The sequence below is a fragment of the Balaenoptera ricei genome, chromosome 2 (genome assembly GCF_028023285.1).
Source record: "Balaenoptera ricei isolate mBalRic1 chromosome 2, mBalRic1.hap2, whole genome shotgun sequence".
NCBI classification, from domain to species: domain Eukaryota; kingdom Metazoa; phylum Chordata; class Mammalia; order Artiodactyla; family Balaenopteridae; genus Balaenoptera; species Balaenoptera ricei.
In genome coordinates, this window is record NC_082640.1 from 184045878 (window position 1) to 184068253 (window position 22376).

At 39.1% G+C, this 22376-nt stretch overlaps 8 non-coding genes across 8 annotated transcripts; all 8 read left to right on the forward strand.

Annotated features, from left to right (window-relative positions):
- Positions 1-5197: 5197 nt before the first annotated feature.
- LOC132361410 (small nucleolar RNA SNORD113/SNORD114 family) lies at positions 5198-5271 on the forward strand. Its single transcript, XR_009501704.1, has one exon. It is a non-coding gene; the product is annotated as a small nucleolar RNA SNORD113/SNORD114 family (small nucleolar RNA).
- Positions 5272-5982: 711 nt separating this feature from the next.
- On the forward strand, positions 5983-6055 carry LOC132361420 (small nucleolar RNA SNORD113/SNORD114 family). Its single transcript, XR_009501712.1, has one exon. It is a non-coding gene; the product is annotated as a small nucleolar RNA SNORD113/SNORD114 family (small nucleolar RNA).
- Positions 6056-6761: 706 nt separating this feature from the next.
- Positions 6762-6834, forward strand: LOC132361404 (small nucleolar RNA SNORD113/SNORD114 family). The gene has a single exon (XR_009501699.1). It is a non-coding gene; the product is annotated as a small nucleolar RNA SNORD113/SNORD114 family (small nucleolar RNA).
- A 1373-nt stretch (positions 6835-8207) lies between these two features.
- Positions 8208-8281, forward strand: LOC132361424 (small nucleolar RNA SNORD113/SNORD114 family). The gene has a single exon (XR_009501715.1). It is a non-coding gene; the product is annotated as a small nucleolar RNA SNORD113/SNORD114 family (small nucleolar RNA).
- Positions 8282-9191: 910 nt separating this feature from the next.
- Positions 9192-9262, forward strand: LOC132361372 (small nucleolar RNA SNORD113/SNORD114 family). Its single transcript, XR_009501673.1, has one exon. It is a non-coding gene; the product is annotated as a small nucleolar RNA SNORD113/SNORD114 family (small nucleolar RNA).
- Positions 9263-10181: 919 nt separating this feature from the next.
- On the forward strand, positions 10182-10256 carry LOC132361406 (small nucleolar RNA SNORD113/SNORD114 family). Its single transcript, XR_009501701.1, has one exon. It is a non-coding gene; the product is annotated as a small nucleolar RNA SNORD113/SNORD114 family (small nucleolar RNA).
- A 1462-nt stretch (positions 10257-11718) lies between these two features.
- On the forward strand, positions 11719-11790 carry LOC132361415 (small nucleolar RNA SNORD113/SNORD114 family). The gene has a single exon (XR_009501707.1). It is a non-coding gene; the product is annotated as a small nucleolar RNA SNORD113/SNORD114 family (small nucleolar RNA).
- An 853-nt stretch (positions 11791-12643) lies between these two features.
- Positions 12644-12717, forward strand: LOC132361417 (small nucleolar RNA SNORD113/SNORD114 family). The gene has a single exon (XR_009501709.1). It is a non-coding gene; the product is annotated as a small nucleolar RNA SNORD113/SNORD114 family (small nucleolar RNA).
- The last annotated feature ends 9659 nt before the right edge of the window (positions 12718-22376 follow it).

The window sequence follows — 22376 nt, forward strand, 5'->3', positions numbered from 1 at the left end:
TTTTTCTTTCTCTAATTTTTTTAGGTGGAAGGTTAGGTTGTTTCTTTGAGATGTTTCTTGTTTCTTAACGTAGGATTTTATTGCTATAAACTTCCTTCTTAGAACTGCTTTTGCTGCATCCAATAGGTTTTGGGTCGTCGTGTTTTCATTGTCATTTGTTTCTAGGTATTTTCTGATTTCCTCTTTGATTTCTTCAGTGATCTCTTGGTTATTGAGTATTGTGTTGTTTAGCCTCCATATGTTTGTATTTTTTATAGATTTTTTCCCCAGTAATTGATATCTAGTCTCATAGTGTTGTGGTCGGAAAAGATACTTGATACGATTTCAATTTTCTTAAATTTACTGAGGCTTGATTTGTGACCCAAGATATGATCTATCCTGGAGAATGTTCTGTGAGCACTTGAGAAGAAAGTGTATTCTGTTGTTTCTGGATGGAATGTCCTATAAATATCAATTAAGTCCATCTTGTTTAAAGTATCATTTAAAGCTTGTGTTTCCTTATTTATTTTCATTTTGGATGATCTGTCCATTGGTGAAAGTGGGGCATTAAAGTCCCCTGCTATGATTGTGTTACTGTCAATTTCCCCTTTTATGGCTGTCAGTATGTGCCTTATGTATTGAGGTGCTCCTATGTTGGGTGCATAAATATTTACAATTGTTATATCTTCTTTTTGGATTGATCCCTTGATCATTATGTAGTGTCCTTCTTTGTCTCTTGTAATAGTCTTTGTTTTAAAGTCTATTTTGTCTGATATGAGAATTGCTACTCCAGCTTTCTTTTGATTTCCATTTGCATGGAATATCTTTTTCCATCCCCTCACTTTCAGTCTGTATGTGTCCCTAGGTCTGAAGTGGGTCTCTTGTAGACAGCCTATATATGGGTCTTGTTTTTGTATGCATTCAGCCAGTCTATGTCTTTTGGTTGGAGCATTTAATGCATTTACATTTAAGGTAATTATCAATATGTATGTTCCTATTACCATTTTCTTAATTGTTTTGGTTTTGTTATTGTAGGTGTTTTCCTTCTCTTGAGTTTCTTGCCTAGAGAAGTTCCTTTAGCATTTGTTGTAAAGCTGGTTTGGTGGTGCTGAATTCTCTTATCTTTTGTTTGACTGTAAAGGTTTTAATTTCTCTGTCAAATCTGAATGAGATTCTTGCTGGGTAGGGTAATCTTGGTTGTAGGTTTTTCCCCTTCATCACTTTAAATATGTCCTGCCACTCCCTTCTGGCTTGCAGAGTTTCTGCTGAAAGATCAGCTGTTAACCTTATGGGGATTCCCTTGTGTGTTATTTGTTGTTTTTCCCTTGATGCTTTTAATATTTTTTCTTTGTATTTAATTTTTGATAGTTTGATGAATATGTGTCTTGGCGTGTTTCTCCTTGGATTTATCCTGTATGGAACTCTCTGTGCTTCCTGGACTTGATTAACTATTTCCTTTCCCTTATTAGGGAAGTTTTCAACTATAATCTCTTCAAATATTTTCTCAATCCCTTTCTTTTTCTCTTCTTCTTCTGGGACCCCTATAATTCGAATGTTGGTACGTTTAATGTTGTCCCAGAGGTCTCTGAGACTGTCCTCATTTCTTTTCATTATTTTTTCTTTATTCTACTCTGTGGTAGTTATTTCCACTATTTTATCTTCTAAGTCACTTATCCGTTCTTCTGCCTCAGTTATTCTGCTATTGATCCCTTCTAGAGAATTTTTAATTTCATTTATTGTGTTGTTCATCACTGTTTCTTTGCTCTTTAGTTCTTCTAGGTCCTTGTTAAATGTTTCTTGTATTTTCTCCATTCTATTTCCAAGATTTTGGATCATCTTTACTATCATTGTTCTGAATTCTTTTTAAGGTAGACTACCTATTTCCTCTTCATTTGTTAGGTCTGGTGGGTTTTTACCTTGCTCCTTCATCTGCTGTGTGTTTCTCTGTCTTCTCATTTTGCTTAACTTACTGTGTTTGGGGTCTCCTTTTCGCAGGCTGCAGGTTCGTAGTTCCTGTTGTTTTTGGTGTCTGTCCCCAGTGGCTAAGGTTGGTTCAGTGGGTTGTGTTGGCTTCCTGGTGGAAGGGACTAGTGCCTGTGTTCTGGTGGATGAGGCTGGATCTTGTCTTTCTGGTGGGCACGTCCACATCTGGTGGTGTGTTTTGGGGTGTCTGTGGCCTTATTATGATTTTAAGCAGCATCTCTGATAATGTGTGGGGCTGTGTTCCTGTCTTGCTAGTTGTTTGGCTTGGGGTGTCCAGCACTGTAGCTTGCTGGTCTTTTGAGTGGAGCTGGGTCTTGGCATTGAGATGGAGATCTCTGGGAGATTTTCACCATTTGATATTATGTGGAGCTGGAAGGTCTTTTGTGGACCAATGTCCTGAACTTGGCTCTCCCATCTCAGAGGCACAGCCCTGACGCCTGGCTGGAGCACCAAGAGCCTGTCATACACATGACTCAGAATAAAGGGGAGAAAAAAAAGAAAGAAAGGAAGAAGAAGATAAAATAAAATAAAGTAAAAAAGTTATTAAAATAAAAATAATTATTAAAAAAATTTTTTTTAAAGTAATAAAAAAGGAAAGAAAGAAAGAAGAGAGCAACCAAACCAAAAAACAAATCCACCAATGATAACAAGTGCTAAAAACTATACTAAAAAAAAAAAAAAAAGAAAGAAACGGATAGACAGAACCCTAGGACAAATGGTAAAAGCAAAGCTGTGGAGACCAAATCACACACAGAAGCATACACATAGACACTCACGAAAAGAGAAAAAGGGGAAACAAAAAATATATCCTTGCTTCCAAAGTCCATCTCCTCAATTTGGGATGATTCGTTATCTATTCAGGTATTCCACAGATGCAGGTACATCAAGTTGATTGTGGAGATTTAATCCGCTGCTCCTGAGGCTGCTGGGAGAGATTTCCATTTCTGTTCACACAGCTCCCGGGGTTCAGCTTTGGATTTGGACCCGCCTCTGCATGTAGGTCGCCTGAGGGCATCTGTTCTTCGCTCAGACAGGACGGGGTTAAAGGAGCAGCTGCTTCGGGGGCTCTGGCTCACTCAGGCCACGGGGAGGAAGGGGTACAGAGGAGGCGGGGCGAGCCTGCGGCGTCAGAGGCATCGTGACGTTGCAGCAGCCCGAGGCGCGCCTTGCGTTCTCCCGGGGAAGTTGTCCCCGGATCACGGGACCCTGGCTGTGGCGGGCCGCACAGGCTCCGGGGAGGGGCGGTATGGAGAGTGACCTGGGCTCGCACACAGGCTTCTTGGTGGCGGCAGCAGCCTTAGCGTCTCATGCCCGTCTCTGGGGTCCACGCTGATAGCCGCGGCTCGCGCCCGTCTCTGGAGCTCGTTTAGGCGGCGCTCTGAATCACCTCTCCTCGCGCACCAGGAAACAGATAGGCAAGAAAAAGTCTCTTGCCTCTTCGGCAGCTGCAGACTTTTTCCCGGACTCCCTCCCGGCTAGCTGTGGGCACTAGCCCCCTTTAGGCTATGTTCACGCCGCCAACCCCAGTCCTCTCCCTGCGATCCGACCTCCGAGGCCCGAGCCTCAGCTCCCAGCCCCGCCCGCCCCGGCGGCTGAGCAGAGAAGCCTCTCGGGCTGGTGAGCGCTGCTCGGCGCTGAGCCTCTGTGCGGGAATCTCTCCATTTTTCCCTCTGTGCCCCTGTTGCTGTGGGATCCGCACTGATAGCCGCGGCTCGTGCCCGTCTCTGGAGCTCGTTTAGGCGGCGCTCTGAATCCCCTCTCCTTGCGCGCTGCGAAACAAAGAGGCAAGAAAAAGTCTCTTGCCTCTTCGGCAGCTGCAGACTTTTTCCCGGACTCCCTCCCGGCTAGCACCGAAGCCGAAGCCTCAGCTCCCAGCCCCGCCCGCCTCGGCGGGGGAGCAGACAAGCCTCTCGGGCTGGTGAGTGCTGCTCGGCACCGAGCCTCCGTGCGGGAATCTCTCCGCTTTGCCCTCCGCACCCCTGTTGCTGCGCTCTCCTCCATGGCTCCGGAGCTTCCCCTTCTGCCACCCGCAGTCTCCGCCCACGAAGGGGCTCCTAGTGTGTGCACACCTTTCCTCCTTCATGGCTCCCTCCCAGTGGTGCAGGTCCCATCCCTATTCTTTTATCTGTTATTTCTTTTTTCTTTTGCCCTACCCAGGTACGTGGGGAGTTTCTTGCCTTTTGGGAGGTCTGAGGTCTTCTGCCAGCGTTCAGTAGGTGTTCTGTAGCAGTTGTTCCACATGTAGATGTATTTTTGATGTATTTGTGGGGAGGAAGGTGATCTCCACATCTTACTCTTCCGCCATCTCGAAGCTCCTCTCTCTGGCAAGTATTTTAGTAACAACTGACCTATCTTGAATTTTCATGAATATTTTTTTCACTTATACCAAACACTGAGCCTTCATTTTACTTGGCCTTGTCATATTTTTGTTTTATGTAATAAATTTACTTGAGTTGTATTAAAAAAATAAAAGAAATAATTGGATCAAGGGTATTACCTCTTTGGCTAACTATCACATAGCCGGGGTAATATATAGTCAATGTTACTATTCTGGATCAGTAGTCAGTTCAATGTTGTTCTCTTTTTTTAGGAGATGAGACAAAGAATTATTAACATCAATTAGTAAATATTTAAATGCCTAAGAAAATGAAATATGGACAGCAATGATCAATGGAAATAATGCTTCAATCTTTTTATCATCTGCTATGCTTTGTACTCCTCAAGGTGGGTACTCAATGCTGTTCAAGGTTCTGCCATGATCCCTGTGGTCAAAAAATTTACGTTTGCATCTACGTGTGTGGACCAGCGTGAGTAATAATTAAATTTCTTGTCGAGGCGACTAATGGCATTCACTATCTGGGACTTCCCTGGTGGTCCAGTGGTTAAGACTCCATGCTTCCACTGCAGGGGGCGAGGGTTCAATCCCAGGTTGGGGAACTAAGATCCCACATGTTGCGCAGCCAGAAAAAAAAAACACTGAAATATAATGACAGAAGGCCAACCATAGCCTGATAATGAAGCTGGTGTTGACATGAAGCATTATGTTGATTAATTGATATATTAAACATTGAGGTCAAATAGACAAAGAGATCTAGTCTCTGTGGGAAATAATTCTATAGACAGATCTTAGGAATTTTCAAGAGACTTCTTAGGTTTTTGTGATTTACATGAATTTATTTTGTTATTATTTGTGAATGATTGAATTAAACAAAAGATGAAGAATAAGGGTAAATTCTGGGCCAATGATGATGACTGGCGCATATGAGTCGTATACAGTGAATATTACGTGTCGGGAGCTCTGAGGTCCAACATAAAAAGAATCTAGTACGTTCACCCTGTTTGACATGTTCCATTAGACATTTGTCACATATATGCAAGGATCTTTTTCTTGGACTTGTGGCCATAGATTTAAAAAATATTGTTATAAAAGAATCAATAGCAGAGTAAGGCTGATGTTTGATTGATTAAGAGAAAAATAAATAAATATTACTATAAATTAATAAATACCTAAATTACTGTGTATATGAATGGTAGAAAGTATGGATTAATGGCGTGAATGTCTCAATCTTTTTATTACCTTCTCTGCTTGGTACTCTTCAGAACAGATACTGGAGCTGATTTCAGCTTCCACCATGATCAAGGTTACTGTACTGCCTCTGTCAGGAAAGAGACAAAGGTAGGTAATGGTCAAAGATCTTGTCTTGGTTTGGGTCTTCGTTTAAGGGTGTCATGGTATTATTAAAAATTCTTAAATCAAAAAGTTAACTATTGTCAATGATAAATATGTATGAAATATGTTGATTAATCAATAATGTGTAACACTGAGATTGAATAACAGAAGAGGTATGATCCATGTGGGAAATGATTGTATAGACAGACTGTAGAATCTTGCTCTTGGGTTTTTTTTTTTGTGAATTATATACTTATTTTATTATTATCAAAGAATTAATAATTATTAATAGTTTAATCAATACAAATATAAACACCAGTGGAAAAAATGACACCCTAATATGGAATAACATGACATTGATGACTACTGGTGACATATGAGTTGTGGATGATGAAAATAAGTGTCTGAAATGCTGAGATCCAATACACAACATAATGTGTTTGATCCTTCTTTTGGAAATGATCATATAGACAACTGTCAGAAATATACAAAGGTCATGTTCTTATATTAGATTCATAGATTTAGATTCATCATTATTAATGGATCATAGATAGAACCATTAGAGAAAGATAAAGGGGAAAATGAAGCATTATTCAATCATGAACATATGTAGTGAGGCAAGATATATTATTAATATATATTGAAAACAGTGAAGCCCTTTAAGAAACAAATGGATCAAGGGTGTTACTTCTTTGGCTAAGGATCATGTAGACATAGATAATTAACAGTCAGTTTTATTATTCTGGATCAGTTGCAAGGTTGAGGTTGTTCTCTTTGTTAATAGAAAAAATGTGTATATATAATGAAAAATTAATAAATACCTAAAAAATTGTAGTAAGTGATGTGGAAAGGAAGGACCAATGTAGATAAGGTCCTAACTTTTTTTTTTATAAACTGTTCTGCTCTGTACTCCTCAGAGTGAACACTCTTGAGGGATTTAACCATCTTCCACGATCACAAGCTCTTTGGTTGCATCTATACATTAGAAGCATGGAGACCACTGTAAGTCATAGTCAAAGTTCTCGTGTTGGTTTGGGTGGTGTGCTTAAAAATAGTTACTGTATGATTAGTGTGAATTAATGAATTAATAAACAATTTAGAAATGAACAAAGAGAAATTGAGCCAATCCTGGACCAATGATGATGACTGATGGTTTGAATCAAGGATAATAAATAATATGTGTCTGAAACTCTGAGGTCCAGCAAAAAGAAGTCTAATGCATTAACTCTGTTTGTAAAGATCCTATAGATAAAAGTCAGGAATATACAAGGATCTTGTTTACTCTTTGTGTTCATTCATGCATTTTCACTTTACTGTTATAATTGGAGAAATGAAATAATCAAAAACCAAATATGTAAATAAATAAAGCTGAATGGGTGAATCCTTATCCAATTATAAAAATATGTGGTCATGCAAGAAATACTGTTAATAAATTTGAAAACAGTGAAATCCAAAGAGAAACAAATGGTGCATGACTGTTAAATCTTTGGCTAAGAATAATACAGACAATAGTAAGATTACTTACTGTAATCAGTAAGATTACTTACTGTAAGTCACTGCTCATTTTCTGTGTCAGGGACAAGTTTTAAGTTCATTTTTTTAAGAGAAAATGAAATAAACATACTCCAAATTAACGATTGTCTAAGTCACTAAAAATGAAATGCAGAAGCAAGGATCAATGGAGATGAGTTCTCAATATTTTATTATCTGCTCTGACCTGTACTTCTCAGAATGGATGCCCTTGAGCTGATTTAAGCATCTTCCATGGACAGAAGCCCTATGGTTGCATCTGTGTTAGGAGGATGGAGAACAATGTGAGTAGTAGTCAATGTTCTTGTCTTGGATTGAGCCGTATTTTTGTTTAATTGTTACTTTAAAAGATATTATTAAAAAAATTAAATATTAATAAAAAAGTCCAAGCATGCTAATGTCAAATACCATTGATACAAAACAATATGATTAATCCATATATGAAACACTGAGTTCAGTTAATGAAAGAGTTGGGTGTCAGGGGAAATGATTGTATAGATAAATGTTAGGGATATTCAAGACTCTAACACATAATTTTTTGCGTGATTTATGTTTTTTTTTTTTTTTTTTTGGCTTTGTTGGGTCTTTGTTGCTGCGCACGGGCTTTCTCTGGTTGCGGCGAGTGGGAGCTACTTTTCATTGCAGTGCGTGGGCTTCTCGTTGCAGTGGCTTCTCTTGTTGTGGAGCACGGGCTCTAGACATGCGGCTTCAGTAGTTGTGGCACGCGGGCCCTAGAGCTCACAGGCTTCAGTAGTTGCGGCACATGGGCTCAGTAGTAGCGGCATGAGGTCTCTAGGGTGTGCGGGCTCAGTAGTTGTGACTCGCGGGCTCTAGAGTGCAGGCTCAGTAGTTGTGGCACATGGGCTTTGTTGCTCTGCAGCATGTGGGATCTCCCCAGACCAGGGATTGAACCCATGTCCCCTGCATTGGCAGGTGGTCTCTCAACCACTGGGCCACCAGGGAAGTCCCTGATTTATGTTTATTTAAATAATGGTGAATTAATTAATAAACAAGTATAGATGACAGCAGAGAAAAGTGCCTCTCCTGGACCATTGGTCATGACTGGAGGCATAGGAGTCATATATGGTGAATACCATGTGTCTGTAACCCTGATTCCACACAACGCAAAATCTAGCCTATGTTCTGTTATAAATGACCCCATGGATTGATGTTAGGAATATACAAACATTATATTCCTATTTTGGGTTAATAGATTTAGACATATTATTAATAATAAATCAGCAATCTAGCCATTAAAAAATGTAAAAAAACACATAAAAAGAAGAAGGCGAAGCATTGTTCACTAGGAACATATGTGGTCAGGCAAGAAATATTATTAATAAAATAGAAAACATTCATGCCCTTTAAGCAATAAATGAATAAGTGTTTTGCCCTTTTGCTGAAAGGATCATACAGACACTGATAAGTAAGAGTCAACATTGTTGTTCTGGGTCAGTCTCAAGTGTAAGGTTTTCTTTTCTTAAGAGAAAAAATACTATGTTATGAAAAATTAATGAATGCCTCAATGAGTAAGTGAAATGTGGACAACAAAGATCAATGGAGATAAGGTCTGAAATTTTTTATCATCTTTTCTGCTCTGTACCTCTTAGAATGGGAGCACTCAAGCTGGTTGAAGGATTCTTCTATGGTCCTGAGAGCTCTGGTTGCATTCACGTGTTAGGACTGTGGAGACCATGTGAGTAATAGACAAATTTTGGCCTTAGTTTCAATATTTTATTTAAGGCTATTGACTGTATTATTGCAAGTTGTGAAATATAATCAATGAAATCCAAATAGCCCAGTGTGAAATATGGGATTAATATGAAGTACTATATTGATTCATTCATAAAATGAAAAATGAGAGTAATTAATGAAAGATGTTGACACAAGAATGATTCTAAATATATATTAGAGATTTCTAAGCTCTTTGGTGGTTCCGATGAATAACCATTTTTAAAATTATAATTACTGAATTATGAATTGAGCAATAAGTAATATAGAAATGAATGAGTAAAAAGAGGTATGGTATTGGATCAATGATGACTACTGGTGGCGTATGAGTCGTGTACAGTGAATATGTTCTGGAACTCTGAGGTCCAATGCAAAAGAAATGTCTTTTTTCTCTTCATGCATTTTCATTCTTTATTATAATTGAAGCAATGAAAGAATCAATAAACAAACATGTGGACAAATGGAGAGAAAGTCTCAATCTTTTTATCGCCTTCTGTTTGGTACTTTTCAGAATAGAAGCTCAAAGTGATTTCGGTCTCTATTGTGATCAAGGTTATCATTTTCAGGTTGGTATAAGACAGAGACCCAGGTGAGTAATGACCAACGTTCCTCTCTTGGTTTGGGTAATTTACTTAAGTGTTTTCATTGTACTCTAAAAAGTAATAAATGCAATCAACAGGTTAATAATGGCCCATTGATAAATATGACCTGAAACTTTATACTGATTAATTGATATTGTAGGTACTTCCCTGGTGGTGCAGTGGTTAGAATCTGCCTGCCAATGCAGGGGACACGGGTTCCAGCCCTGGTCCGGGAAGATCCTACATGCTGCAGAGCAACTAAGCCTGTGCGCCACAACTACTGAGCTGCGCTCAAGAGTCCATGAGCCACAAGTACTGAGCCCGTGTGCCTAGAGCCTGTGCTCCGCAACGAGAGAAGCCACCGCAATGAGAAGCCCGCACACTACAACGAAGAGTAGCCCCTACTTGTCACAACTAGAGAAAGCCTGAGTGCAGCAACAAAGACCCAATGCAGCCAAAAATAAATAAACAAATAAACAAATAAATAAATAAATAAATTTATTTTAAAAAATTGATATTGTATAACATTGATATTCATTAATGAAAGAGTTGTAATCTATTTTGGTAATGATTAGAGAGAAGTTATGGATATTTGAGTGTCTTGTTCTTTGGCTTTTGTTAATTATGTATTTATTTTATTACTATCAATGCAGTAATGATTTAATTGATACAAATATATAAATGAATGAACTAAAATTGGGCTTAAATGAACCAATGATGAGAATTGGTAGAGGTTGAGGCACAGCTGATGAATAATAAGTATCTGGAACCCTGAGGTCCAAGACAATACATACTCTCTTTTCATGTTTATTTGATCCTATGGACAGATGTTAGGAACGTATAATTTTCAAGTTCTTTGATTAAGTTTTAAAATTATTACTCGATCAATGAGGGCACCATTAAAGATACATAAATAATAGATTACAAAGAAAAGATAAATTATGTTCTCATTATGAACATCTATGATGAGACAAGAAATATTAATAAAAATTTCCAGCCCTGATGACCACTATGAAATAGATGGATCAAGGGTATCATCACTTTTGCCAGGTATCAGATAGACTCGAACAATTAGGAGTCAATTTTATTGTTCTGAGTCAATCTTAAGTATGAGGTTGTTCTTTCCGTTAAGAGAAAACAATTTCTACATTATGAAAAAGTTATAAATTCCTAAATGACTGGGTAAGAGAAATGTAGAATGCAAGAGTCAATGGAGATAAATTTTCTTTTCTTTTTTTCTCATTGACTGTGCTTCATATTGTTCAAAATGGACACATTCGTGCTGTTGAAGCATTATTCCACGGTGATGCACCTTAAGATTGCATCTCTGTATTAGAAGCACAGAGACAAATGTGAGTAATAGTCAAATTTCTCGTCTTAGTTTCAGTGATTTTTTTCCCCCTGTGCATTCAGTGTATTACTTGAAACTTCCATATAGAGTAACAGAAGGCCAGTGTAGCTCAGTGATAAATATAGACCTTCATTAAACACTAATTGATTAATGCATAGATGTATAATAGCATAAAATTTAAAAAGAGATACGTTGCTGTGAGAATGATCTATTTACAGTTAGCGATATCATGACCCTTCTTGGTTTTTTGTTTTTTTTTTTATAAATTAATTAATTTATTTTTGGCTGTGTTGGGTCTTCGTTTCTGTGCGAGGGCTTTCTCTAGTTGCGGCAAGCGGGGGCCACTCTTCATCGCGGTACGCGGGCCTCTCACTATCACGGCCTTTCTTGTTGCAGAGCACAGGCTCCAGACGCGCAGGCTCAGTAGTTGTGGCTCACGGGCCCAGTTGCTCCGCGGCATGTGGGATCTTCCCAGACCAGGGCTCGAACCCGTGTCCCCTGCATTGGCAGGCGGATTCTCAACCACTGCACCACCAGAGAAGCCCTTTTCCTGGGTTTTGTGACTAATAATTTTAAAATTATTATGAGTGACTTACTGAATTAGTCAATAAACAAATAGAAATGAACAAAGAAAAGAGTAAAAAGTATTAAAAAGTATTAAATTAATCAAAAACTTACTCATAGTTCAATGATAAATATAAGAAATATTCTTTTGAATAATTGATAATGGGCAGGATTGAGGTCGAAAATTGGAAGAGATGGACCCTTAATGGGAAATGATTCTGTAAACTGAGGTTAGGGGTATTGAAGTGTGTAATTCTTGGAATATTTAGTGAACCATATATTATTTTATTATTCCATATGGAAATGATGGAAGAAAAGAGACTCAGTGATGGACCAGTGATGATGACTGTGATGGGAAGAGTTCTGAATGATGAAAACATGTCTGAAACTCTGAGGTCCAACCCAGACCGTAAGTAGTCTCTTCCTTCTGGTGAAACTGTTTCTATAGAGAGATGACAGGAATATAAATAGATCACATTTTTGTATGGGTTTCATAGACAGATTTGTTATTATTAATAGATCTATAATGAACCATTAAGCAAATATAGATGAACATAAGGAAAAACAGGGTGAAGTGAGACAAAAGATACTGTTAATAAATATTGAAAACACTGATGCGCATTAAATAAATGGGTGAAGGTCACCTGTTTGGCCAAGGTTAGATAGAAAGACACGCATAAGTAAGGGTCAGTTTAATTGTTCTGCTTCAGACGAAAGACTGAGATTTTCTTTTAACAAGGTAAAAATTTAGAGAAAAAAAGTAACAGAAACATAAATACTGAGTAACAGAAATGCAGAAAACAAAGATAGTGGTGATTAGGTCTGAATATTTTTATCATCTTCTGTGTTGTGTACACCTCAGAATGAAGTCACTAGACGCGATTTAGAATCGTCCATGGATATGAGCTATGGTTTTGCCTCTGCGAAATAGGAGATGGAGATTACTGTGAGTCATAGTAGAAGTTCTTTCCTCTATGGTTTTATTAAAGTAATTCAGTGTATTTAATAAGAAATGAGGAATATAAGTAAAGAAGGAGACTGCATCTCAGTGTTGAGTATGGATATAAAAACCACTATATGGATTAATACATATGTAGAAAACAATGTATTAAAGAGAGATATATATTTAAGTAATAATTATTCTGTATATATGAAGGCTTTTCTTATTTTTTCTTGAATTGTACTGCTAAAAATAATTAGTGATTTTTTTATTTAATCAAAAAAGAGATGTGTACATAGAAAAAGGACCAATATTGGATCGATGATGATTTCTGGTCATCAATATGAGTGATTTACAGTGAATACTTGTCTGGAATTCTGAGGTCTGATATTACATTAATCTATTCCATTCTCAACTCGAGAAGGCATCCTATAGACAGGAATAAATGAGGAGCTTACTTTGCTCTTGTGTTCATATTTTTCATTCTATTATTAAAATAGGAAAATGGGAGAATCTATAAATACATATGTAATTAAAAATAAAGGTGAATGATCTGTATATCTTCTTGGGAGAAATGCCTATTTAGATCTTCTGCCCATTTTTTGATTGGGTTGTTGTTATTTATTTATTTATTATTTTTAAAATTAGTATGTATTGGAGCATGGTTGCTTAACAATGTTGTGTTAGCTTCCGCTGCACAACAAAATGAATCAGAGCTGCATGAGCTGTTTGTATATTTTGGAGATTAATCCCTTGTTAGTTGCTTGGTTTGCAAATATTTTCCCCCATTCTGTGGGTTTTCTTTTCGTTTTGTTAATGGTTTCCTTTGCTGTGCAAAAGCCTTTAAGTTTAATTAGGTCCCATTTGTTTATTACTGTTTTTATGTTCATTAGGAGATGGATCAAAAAAGATCTTGCTGCGATTTGTGTCACAGAGGGTTCTCCCTATGTTTTCCTTTAAAAGTTTTACACTATCCGGCCTTACATTTAGGTCTTTAATCCATTTTGAGTTTATTTTTGTGTATGGGGCTAGGGTGTGTTCTAATTTCATTCTTCAACATGTAGCTGTCCAGTTTTTCCAGCACCACTTATTGAAGAGACTGTCTTTTCTCCATTGTATATGTATACTTGCCACTTTTGTCATAGATTAGGTGACCATAAATGCGTGGGTTTATCTCTGGACTTTCTATCCTGTACCATTGATCTATATTTCTGTTTTTGTGCCAGTACCATACTGTTTGATGACTATAGCTTTCTAGAAGAGTCTGAAGTCAGGGAGCCTGATTTCTCCAGATCTGTTTTTCTTTTTTCTTTTTTTTTTTTTTTTAAACATCTTTATTGAAGTATAATTGCCTTACAATGGTGTGTTAGCTTCTGCTTTATAACAAAGTGAATCAGTTATACATATACAATATGTTCCCATATCTCTTCCCTCTTGCATCTCCCTCCCTCCCACCCTCCCCATCCCACCCCTCTAGGTGGTCACAAAGCACCGAGCTGATCTCCCTGTGCTATGCGGCTGCTTCCCACTAGCTATCTATTTTACATTTGGTAGTGTATATATGTCCATGACACTCTCTCACCCTGTCACATCTCACCCCACCCCCTCCCCATATCCTCAAGTCCATTCTCTAGTAGGTCTGTGTCTTTATTCCCGTCTTGCCACTAGGTTCTTCATGGCTTTTTTTCCCCTTAGATTCCGTATATATGTGTTAGCATACTGTATTTGTTTTTCTCTTTCTGACTTACTTCACTCTGTATGACAGACTCTAACTCCATCCACCTCATTACAAATACCTCCATTTCATTTCTTTTTATGGCTGAGTAATATTCCATTGTATATATGTGCCACATCTTCTTTATCCATTCATCTGTCGATGGACATTTAGGTTGCTTCCATGTCCTGGCTCTTGTAAATAGAGCTGCAATGAACATTTTGGTACAAGACTCTTTTTGACCTATGGTTTTCTCAGGGTATATGCCCAGTAGTGGGATTGCTGGATCGTATGGTAGTTCTATTTGTAGTTTTTTAAGGAACCTCCATACTGTTCTCCATAGTGGCTGTATCAATTTACATTCCCACCAACAGTGCAAGAGAGTTCCCTTTCCTCCACACCCTCTCCAGCATTTATTGTTTCTAGATTTTTTGATGATGGCCATTCTGACCGGTGTGAGATGATATCTCATTGTAGTTTTGATTTGCATTTCTCTAATGATTAATGATGTTGAGCATTCTTTCATGTGTCTGTTGGCCATCTGTATATCTTCTTTGGAGAAATGTCTATTTAGGTCTTCTGCCCATTTTTGGATTGGGTTGTTCGTTTTTTTGTTATTGAGCTGCATGAGCTGCTTGTAAATCTTGGAGATTAATCCTTTGTCAGTTGCTTCATTTGCAAATATTTTCTCCCATTCTGATGGTTGTCTTTTGGTCTTGTTTATGGTTTCCTTTGCTGTGCAAAAGCTTTTAAGTTTCATTAGGTCCCATTTGTTTATTTGTGTTCTTATTTCCATTTCTCTGGGAGCTGGGTCAAAAAGAATCTTGCTGTGATGTATGTCATAGAATGTTCTGCCTATGTTTTCCTCTAAGAGGTTGATAGTGTCTGGTCTTACACTTAGGTCTTTAATCCATTTTGAGTTTATTTTTGTGCATGGTGTCAGGGAGTGTTCTAATTTCATACTTTTACATGTATCTGTCCAATTTTCCCAGCACCACTTATTGAAGAGGCTGTCTTTTCTCCACTGTATATGCTTGCCTCCTTTATCAAAGATAAGGTGACCATATGTGCGTGGGTTTATCTCTGGGCTTTCTATCCTGTTCCATTGATCTATATTTCTGTTTTTGTGCCAGTACCAAACTGTCTTGATTACTGTAGCTTTGTAATATAGTCTGAAGTCAGGGAGCCTGATTCCTCCAGCTCCATTTTTCGTTCTCAAGATTGCTTTGGCTATTCGGGGTCTTTTGTGTTTCCATACAAATTGTGAAATTTTTTGTTCTAGTTCTGTGAAAAATGCCAGTGGTAGCTTGATAGGGATTGCATTGAATCTGTAGATTGCTTTGGGTAGTAGAGTCATTTTCACAATGTTGATTCTTCCAATCCAGGAACATGGTATATCTCTCCATCTATTTGTATCATCTTTAATTTCTTTCATCAGTGTCTTATAATTTTCTGCATACAGGTCTTTTGTCTCCTTAGGTAGGTTTATTCCTAGATATCTTATTCTTTTTGTTGCAATGGTAAACGGGAGTGTTTTCTTAATTTCACTTTCAGATTTTTCGTCATTAGTGTATAGAAATGCAAGAGATTTCTGTGCATTAATTTTGTATCCTGCTACTTTACCAAATTCATTGATTAGCTCTAGGAGTTTTCTGGTAGCATCTTTAGGATTCTCTATGTATAGTGTCATGTCATCTGCAAACAGTGACAGCTTTACTTCTTCTTTTCCGATTTGGATTCCTTTTATTTCTTTGTCTTCTCTGATTGCTGTGGCTAACACTTCCAAAACTATGTTGAATAATAGTGGCGAGAGTGGGCAACCTTGTCTTGTTCCTGATCTTAGTGGAAATGGTTTCAGTTTTTCACCATTGAGGACAATGTTGGCTGTGGGTTTGTCATATATGGCCTTTATTATGTTGAGGAAAGTTCCCTCTATGCCTACTTTCTGCAGGACTTTTATCATAAATGGGTGTTGAATTTTGTCGAAAGCTTTCTCTGCATCTATTGAGATGATCATATGGTTTTTCTCCTTCAATTTGTTAATATGGTGTATCACATTGATTGATTTACGTATATTGAAGAATCCTTGCATTCCTGGGATAAACCCCACTTGATCATGGTGTATGATCCTTTTAATGTGCTGTTGGATTCTGTTTGCGAGTATTTTGTTGAGGATTTTTGCATCTATGTTCATCAGTGATATTGGCCTGTAGTTTTCTTTCTTTGTGACATCTTTGTCTGGTTTTGGTATCAGGGTGATGGTGGCCTCGTAGAATGAGTTTGGGAGTGTTCCTCCCTCTGCAATATTTTGGAAGAGTTTGAGAAGGATAGGTGTTAGCTCTTCTCTAAATGTTTGATAGAATTCACCTGTGAAGCCATCTGGTCCTGGGCTTTTGTTTGTTGGAAGGTTTTTAATCACAGTTTCAATTTCAGTGCTTGTGATTGGTCTGTTCATATTTTCTATTTCTTCCTGGTTCAGTCTCGGCAGTTTGTGCATTTCTAAGAATCTGTCCATTTCTTCCAGGTTGTCCATTTTATTGGCGTAGAGTTGCTTGTAGTAATCTCTCATGATCTTTTGTATTTCTGCAGTGTCAGTGGTTACTTCTCCTTTTTCATTTCTAATTCTATTGATTTGAGTCTTCTCCCTTTTTCTCTTGATGAGTCTGGCTAATGGTTTATCAATTTTGTTTATCTTCTCAAAGAACCAGCTTTTAGTTTTATTGATTTTTGCTATTGTTTCCTTCATTTCTTTTTCATTTATTTCTGACCTGATCTTTATGATTTCTTTCCTTCTGCTAGCTTTGGGGTTTTTTTGTTCTTCTTTCTCTAATTGCTTTAGGTGCAAGGTTAGGTTGTTTATTCGAGATGTTTCCTGTTTCTTGAGGTAGGCTTGTATTGCTATAAACTTCCCTCTTAGCACTGCTTTTGCTGCGTCCCATAGGTTTTGGGTCGTCGTATCTCCATTGTCATTTGTTTCTAGGTATTTTTTGATTTCCCCTTTGATTTCTTCAGTGATCACTTCATTATTAAGTAGTGTATTGTGTAGCCTCCATGTGTTTGTATTTTTTACAGATCTTTTCCTGTAATTGATATCTAGTCTCATAGCGTTGTGGTCGGAAAAGATACTTGATACGATTTCAATTTTCTTAAATTTACCAAGGCTTGATTTGTGACCCAAGATATGATCTATCCTGGAGAATGTTCCATGCGCACTTGAGAAAAATGTGTATTCTGTTGTTTTTGGGTGGAATGTCCTATAAATATCAATTAAGTCCATCTTGTTTAATGTATCATTTAAAGCTTGTGTTTCCTTATTTATTTTCATTTTGGATGATCTGTCCATTGATGAAAGTGGGGTGTTAAAGTCCCCTACTATGATTGTGTTGCTGTCAATTTCCCCTTTTATGGCTGTTAGTATTTGCCTTATGTATTGAGGTGCTCCTATGTTGGGTGCATAAATATTTACAATTGTTATACCTTCCTCTTGGATCGATCCCTTGATCATTATATAGTGTCCTTCTTTGTCTCTTGTAATAGTCTTTATTTTAAAGTCTATTTTGTCTGATATGAGAATTGCTACTCCAGCTTTCTTTTGATTTCCATTTGCATGGAATATCTTTTTCCATCCCCTCACTTTCAGTCTGTATGTGTCTCTAGGTCTGAAGTGGGTCTCTTGTAGACAGCATATATATGGGTCTTGTTTTTGTATCCATTCAGCCAGTCTGTGTCTTTTGGTGGGAGCATTTAATCCATTTACATTCAAGGTAATTATCGATATGTATGTTCCCATTCCCATTTTCTTAAATGTTTTGGGTTTGTTATTGTAGGTGTTTTCCTTCTCTTGTGTTTCTTGCCTAGAGAAGTTCCTTTAGCATTTGTTGTAAAGCTGGTTTGGTGGTGCTGAACTCTCTCAGCTTTTGCTTGTCTGTAAAGGTTTTAATTTCTCCATCAAATCTGAATGAGATCCTTGCTGGGTAGAGTAACCTTGGGTGTAGGTTTTTCTCCTTCATCACTTTAAGTATCTCCTGCCACTCCCTTCTGGCTTGCAGAGTTTCTGCTGAACGATCTGATGTTAACCTTATGGGGATTCCCTTGTGTGTTATTTGTTGTTTTTCCCTTGCTGCTTTTAATATGTTTTCTTTATATTTAATTTTTGATAGTTTGATTAATATGTGTCTTGGCGTGTTTCTCCTCGGGTTTATCCTGTATGGGACTCTCTGTGCTTCCTGGACTTGATTAACTATTTCCTTTCCCATATTAGGGAAGTTTTCAACTATAATCTCTTCAAATATTTTCTCAGTCCCTTTCTTTTTCTCTTCTTCTTCTGGGACCCCTATAATTCGAATGTTGGTGCGTTTAATGTTGTCCCAGAGGTCTCTGAGACTGTCCTCAGTTCTTTTCATTCTTTTTTCTTTATCCTGCTCTGCAGTAGTTATTTCCACCATTTTATCTTCCAGGTCACTTATCCGTTCTTCTGCCTCAGTTATTCTGCTATTGATCCCATCTAGAGTATTTTTAATTTCATTTATTGTGTTTTTCATCGTTGCTTGGTTCCTCTTTAGTTCTTCTACGTCCTTGTTAAATGTTTCTTGCATTTTGTCTATTCTATTTCCAAGATTTTGGATCATCCTTACTATCATTATTCTGAATTCTTTTTCAGGTAGACTACCTATTTCCTCTTCATTTGTTAGGTCTGGTGTGTTTTGACCCTGCTCCTTCATCTGCTGTGTGTTTTTCTGTCATCTCATTTTGTTTATCTTACTGTGTTTGGGGTCTCCTTTTCACAGGCTGCAGGTTCGTAGTTCCCGTTGTTTTTGGTATCTGTCCCCAGTGGGTAAGGTTGGTTCAGTGGGTTGTGTAGGCTTCCTGGTGGAGGGGACTAGTGCCTGTGTTCTGGTGGATGAGGTTGAATCTTGTCTTTCTGGTGGGCACGTCCACGTCTGGTGGTGTGTTTTGGGGTGTCTGTGACCTTATGATTTTAGGCAGCCTCCCTGCTAATGGATGGGGCTGTGTTCCTGTCTTGCTAGTTGTTTGGCATAGGGTGTCCAGCCCTGTAGCTTGCTGGTCCTTGAGTGAAGCTGGGTCTTGATGTTGAGATGGAGATCTCTGAGAGATTTTTGCCGTTTGGTGTTACGTGGAGCTGGTAGGTCTCATGTGGACCAGTGTCCTGAGGTTGGCTCTCCCACCTCAGAGGCACAGCCCTGATGCCTGGCTGGAGCACCAAGAGCCTTTCATCCACACAGCTCAGAATATAAGGGAGAAAAAAATAGAAAGATAAAAAGAGGATAAAATAAAATAAAATAAAGCTATTATAATAAAAAATAAGAAAAAAAAATTATTAAGAGTAAATGTATTCAGAAAAATAATTTTTTTTAATTTTTAAAAATAGATTTATTAATTTTTTTATAGTAAAAAATAAGAAAAAGATTTTTAAGAAAAAAATTTATTAAAAAAAATTTTAATTTTTTAAAATAAAAAATATGAAAAAACTTATTAATTTTTTTTTTAATTTCTAAAAATAGAAAATACGGAAAAAATTATTAAGAAAGCATATATTAGGGAAAAAAAAATTTTTTTTTTTTAAGTAAAAAAAAAAAAAAAAAAATGGACGGACCTAACCCTAGGACTGATGGTGAAAGCAAAGCTATACAGACAAAATCTCACCCAGAAGCATACACATATACACTCACAAAAAAAGGAAAAGGGGAAATTAATATATCCTGCTCCTAAAGTCCACCTTTTGAATTTGGGATGATTCGTTGTCTATTCAGGTATTCAACAGATGCAGGCACATCAAGTTGTTTGTGGAGCTTTAATCCTCTGCTTCTGAGGCTGCTGGGGGAGATTTCCCTTTCTCTTCTTTGTTCGTACAGCTCCCAGCGTTCAGCTTTGGATTTGGACCCGCCTCTGCATGTACGTTGCCTGAGGGCGTCCGTTCCCCGCCCAGACAGAACGGGGTTAAAGGAGCAGCTGCTTCGGGGGCTCTGGCTCACTCAGGCCGGGGGAGGGAGCGGTACGGAGGAGGCGGGGCGAGCCTGTGGCGTCAGAGGCGTCGTGACGTTGCAGCAGCCTGAGGTGCGCCGTGTGTTCTCCCGGGGAAGTTGTCCCTGGATCACGGGAGCCTGGCAGTGGCGAGCTGCACCGGCTCCCGGGAGGGGCGGTGTGGAGAGTGACCTGGGCTCGCACACAGGCTTCTTGGTGGCTGCAGCAGCAGCCTTAGCGTTTCCTACCAGTCTCTGGGGTCCGCGCTGTTAGCCGCGGCTCGCGCCCGCCTCTGGAGTTCGTCTAGGCGGCTCTCTGAATCCCCTCTCCTTGCGCGCCGTGAAACAAAGAGGCAAGAAAAAGTCTCTTGCCTCTTCGGCGGCTGCAGACCTCCTCTCCGGCTCCCTCCCGGCTCGCCGCGGCACGCCAACCCCTTCAGGCTGTGTTCACGCCGCCAACCCCAGTCCTCTCCCTGCGATCCGACCGAAGCCCGCACCTCAGCTCCCAGCCCCGCCCGCCCCGGTGGGTGAGCAGACAAGCCTCTCGGGCTGGTGAGCGCTGCTCGGCGCTGAGCCTCTGTGCGGGAATCTCTCCGTTTTTCCCTCTGCGCCCCTGTTGCTGTGGGATCCGCGCTGATAGCCGCGCGGCTCGCACCCGTCTCTGGATTTCGTTTAGGCAGCGCTCTGAATCCCCTCTCCTTGCGCGCCGCGAAACAAAGAGGCAAGAAAAAGTCTCTTGCCTCTTCGGCAGCTGCAGACTTTTTCCCGGACTCCCTCCCGGCTAGCACCAAAGCCCGAGCCTCAGCTCCCAGCCCCCGCCCGCCCCGGCGAGTGAGCAGACAAGCCTCTCGGGCTGGTGAGTGCTGGTTGGCACCGAGCCTCTGTGCGGGAGTCTCTCCACTTTGCCCTCCACACCCCTGTGGCTGCGCTCTCCTCCGCGGCTCCGAAGCTTCCGCCCTCTGCCACCTGCAGTCTCTGCCCGCAAAGGGGCTTCCTAGTGCCTGGAAACCTTTCCTCCTTCACGGCTCCCTCCCACTGGCGCAGGTCCCGTCCCTATTCTTTTGTCTCTGTTATTTCTTTTTTCTTTTACCCTACCCAAGTACGTGGGGATTTTCTTGCCTTTTGGGAGGTCTGACGTCTTCTGCCAGCGTTCAGGGGGGGTTCTGTAGGAGCAGTTCCACGTGTAGATGTATTTCTGCTGTATCTGTGGGAAGGAAGGTGATCTCCGCGTCTTACTCTTCCGCCATCTTGCCCCCTCCCCCAGATCTGTTTTTCTTTCTGAAGATTGCTTTGGCTATTCATGGTCTTTTGTATTTCCATACAAATTGTAAAGTTTTTTGTTCTAATTCTGTAAAAAAAAAAATTGGTAATTTGATAAGGATTGCTTTGAATCTGTAGATATCTTTGGATACGTAGCCATTTTCAGAATATTGATTCTTTCATCCAAGAATATGGTATATCTCATCATCTGTTTGTGTCATCTTTTATTTCTTTCATCAGCATCTTATCGTTTTCTAATTACAGGTCTTTGGCTTCCTTACGAAGGTTTATTCCTAGCTATTTTATTCTTTTTGATGCAATGGTAAATGTGATTGTTTCCATAATCCCTATTTATGAACTTCCATTGTTAGAGTATAGTAATGCAAGAGATTTCTGTGTATTAACTGTGAATCCTGCAACTTTTCCAAATTCATTGAAGAGCTCTACTAGTTTTCTGGTATCATATATATGATTTTATATGTATAGTATAATATCATCGGCAAATAGTGACAGTTTTACATTTTCTTTTCCAACTTGGATCACTTTTAATTCTTTTCTTCTCTGAAACCAGTGGTTAGGGCTTCCAAAACTATGCTGAATTATACCCAAATAAAAATTTTAAAATATTAGGTGAACGAAAAAAAGAACAATTTCCAATTATGGGAAATATGGGTGGAGACAATAGATAGCTAGTGGGAAGCAGCCGCATAGCACAGGGAGATCAGCTCGGTGCTTTGTGACCACCTAGAGGGGTGGGATAGGGAGGGTAGGAGGGAGGGAGATGCAAGAGGGAAGAGATATGGGGATATATGTATATGTATAACTGATTCACTTTGTTATAAAGCAGAAACTAACACACCATTGTAAAGCAATTATACTCCGATAAAGGTGTTAAAAAAAAAAAAAGATATACCAGTAATATGTCAAACAAAGACTGAATTTCAATTATAAAGCCACGGGACATGACTGTTACCACTTAGGGTAAGGAGGAGGGGTCAGGAGAAGTGGTTGACAATCTTCATATTCTGGCGCAGCGGCAAGATTGAAGATTCCTTTTCAACAGATTTCACATATCCTCAACATTAGGGATTG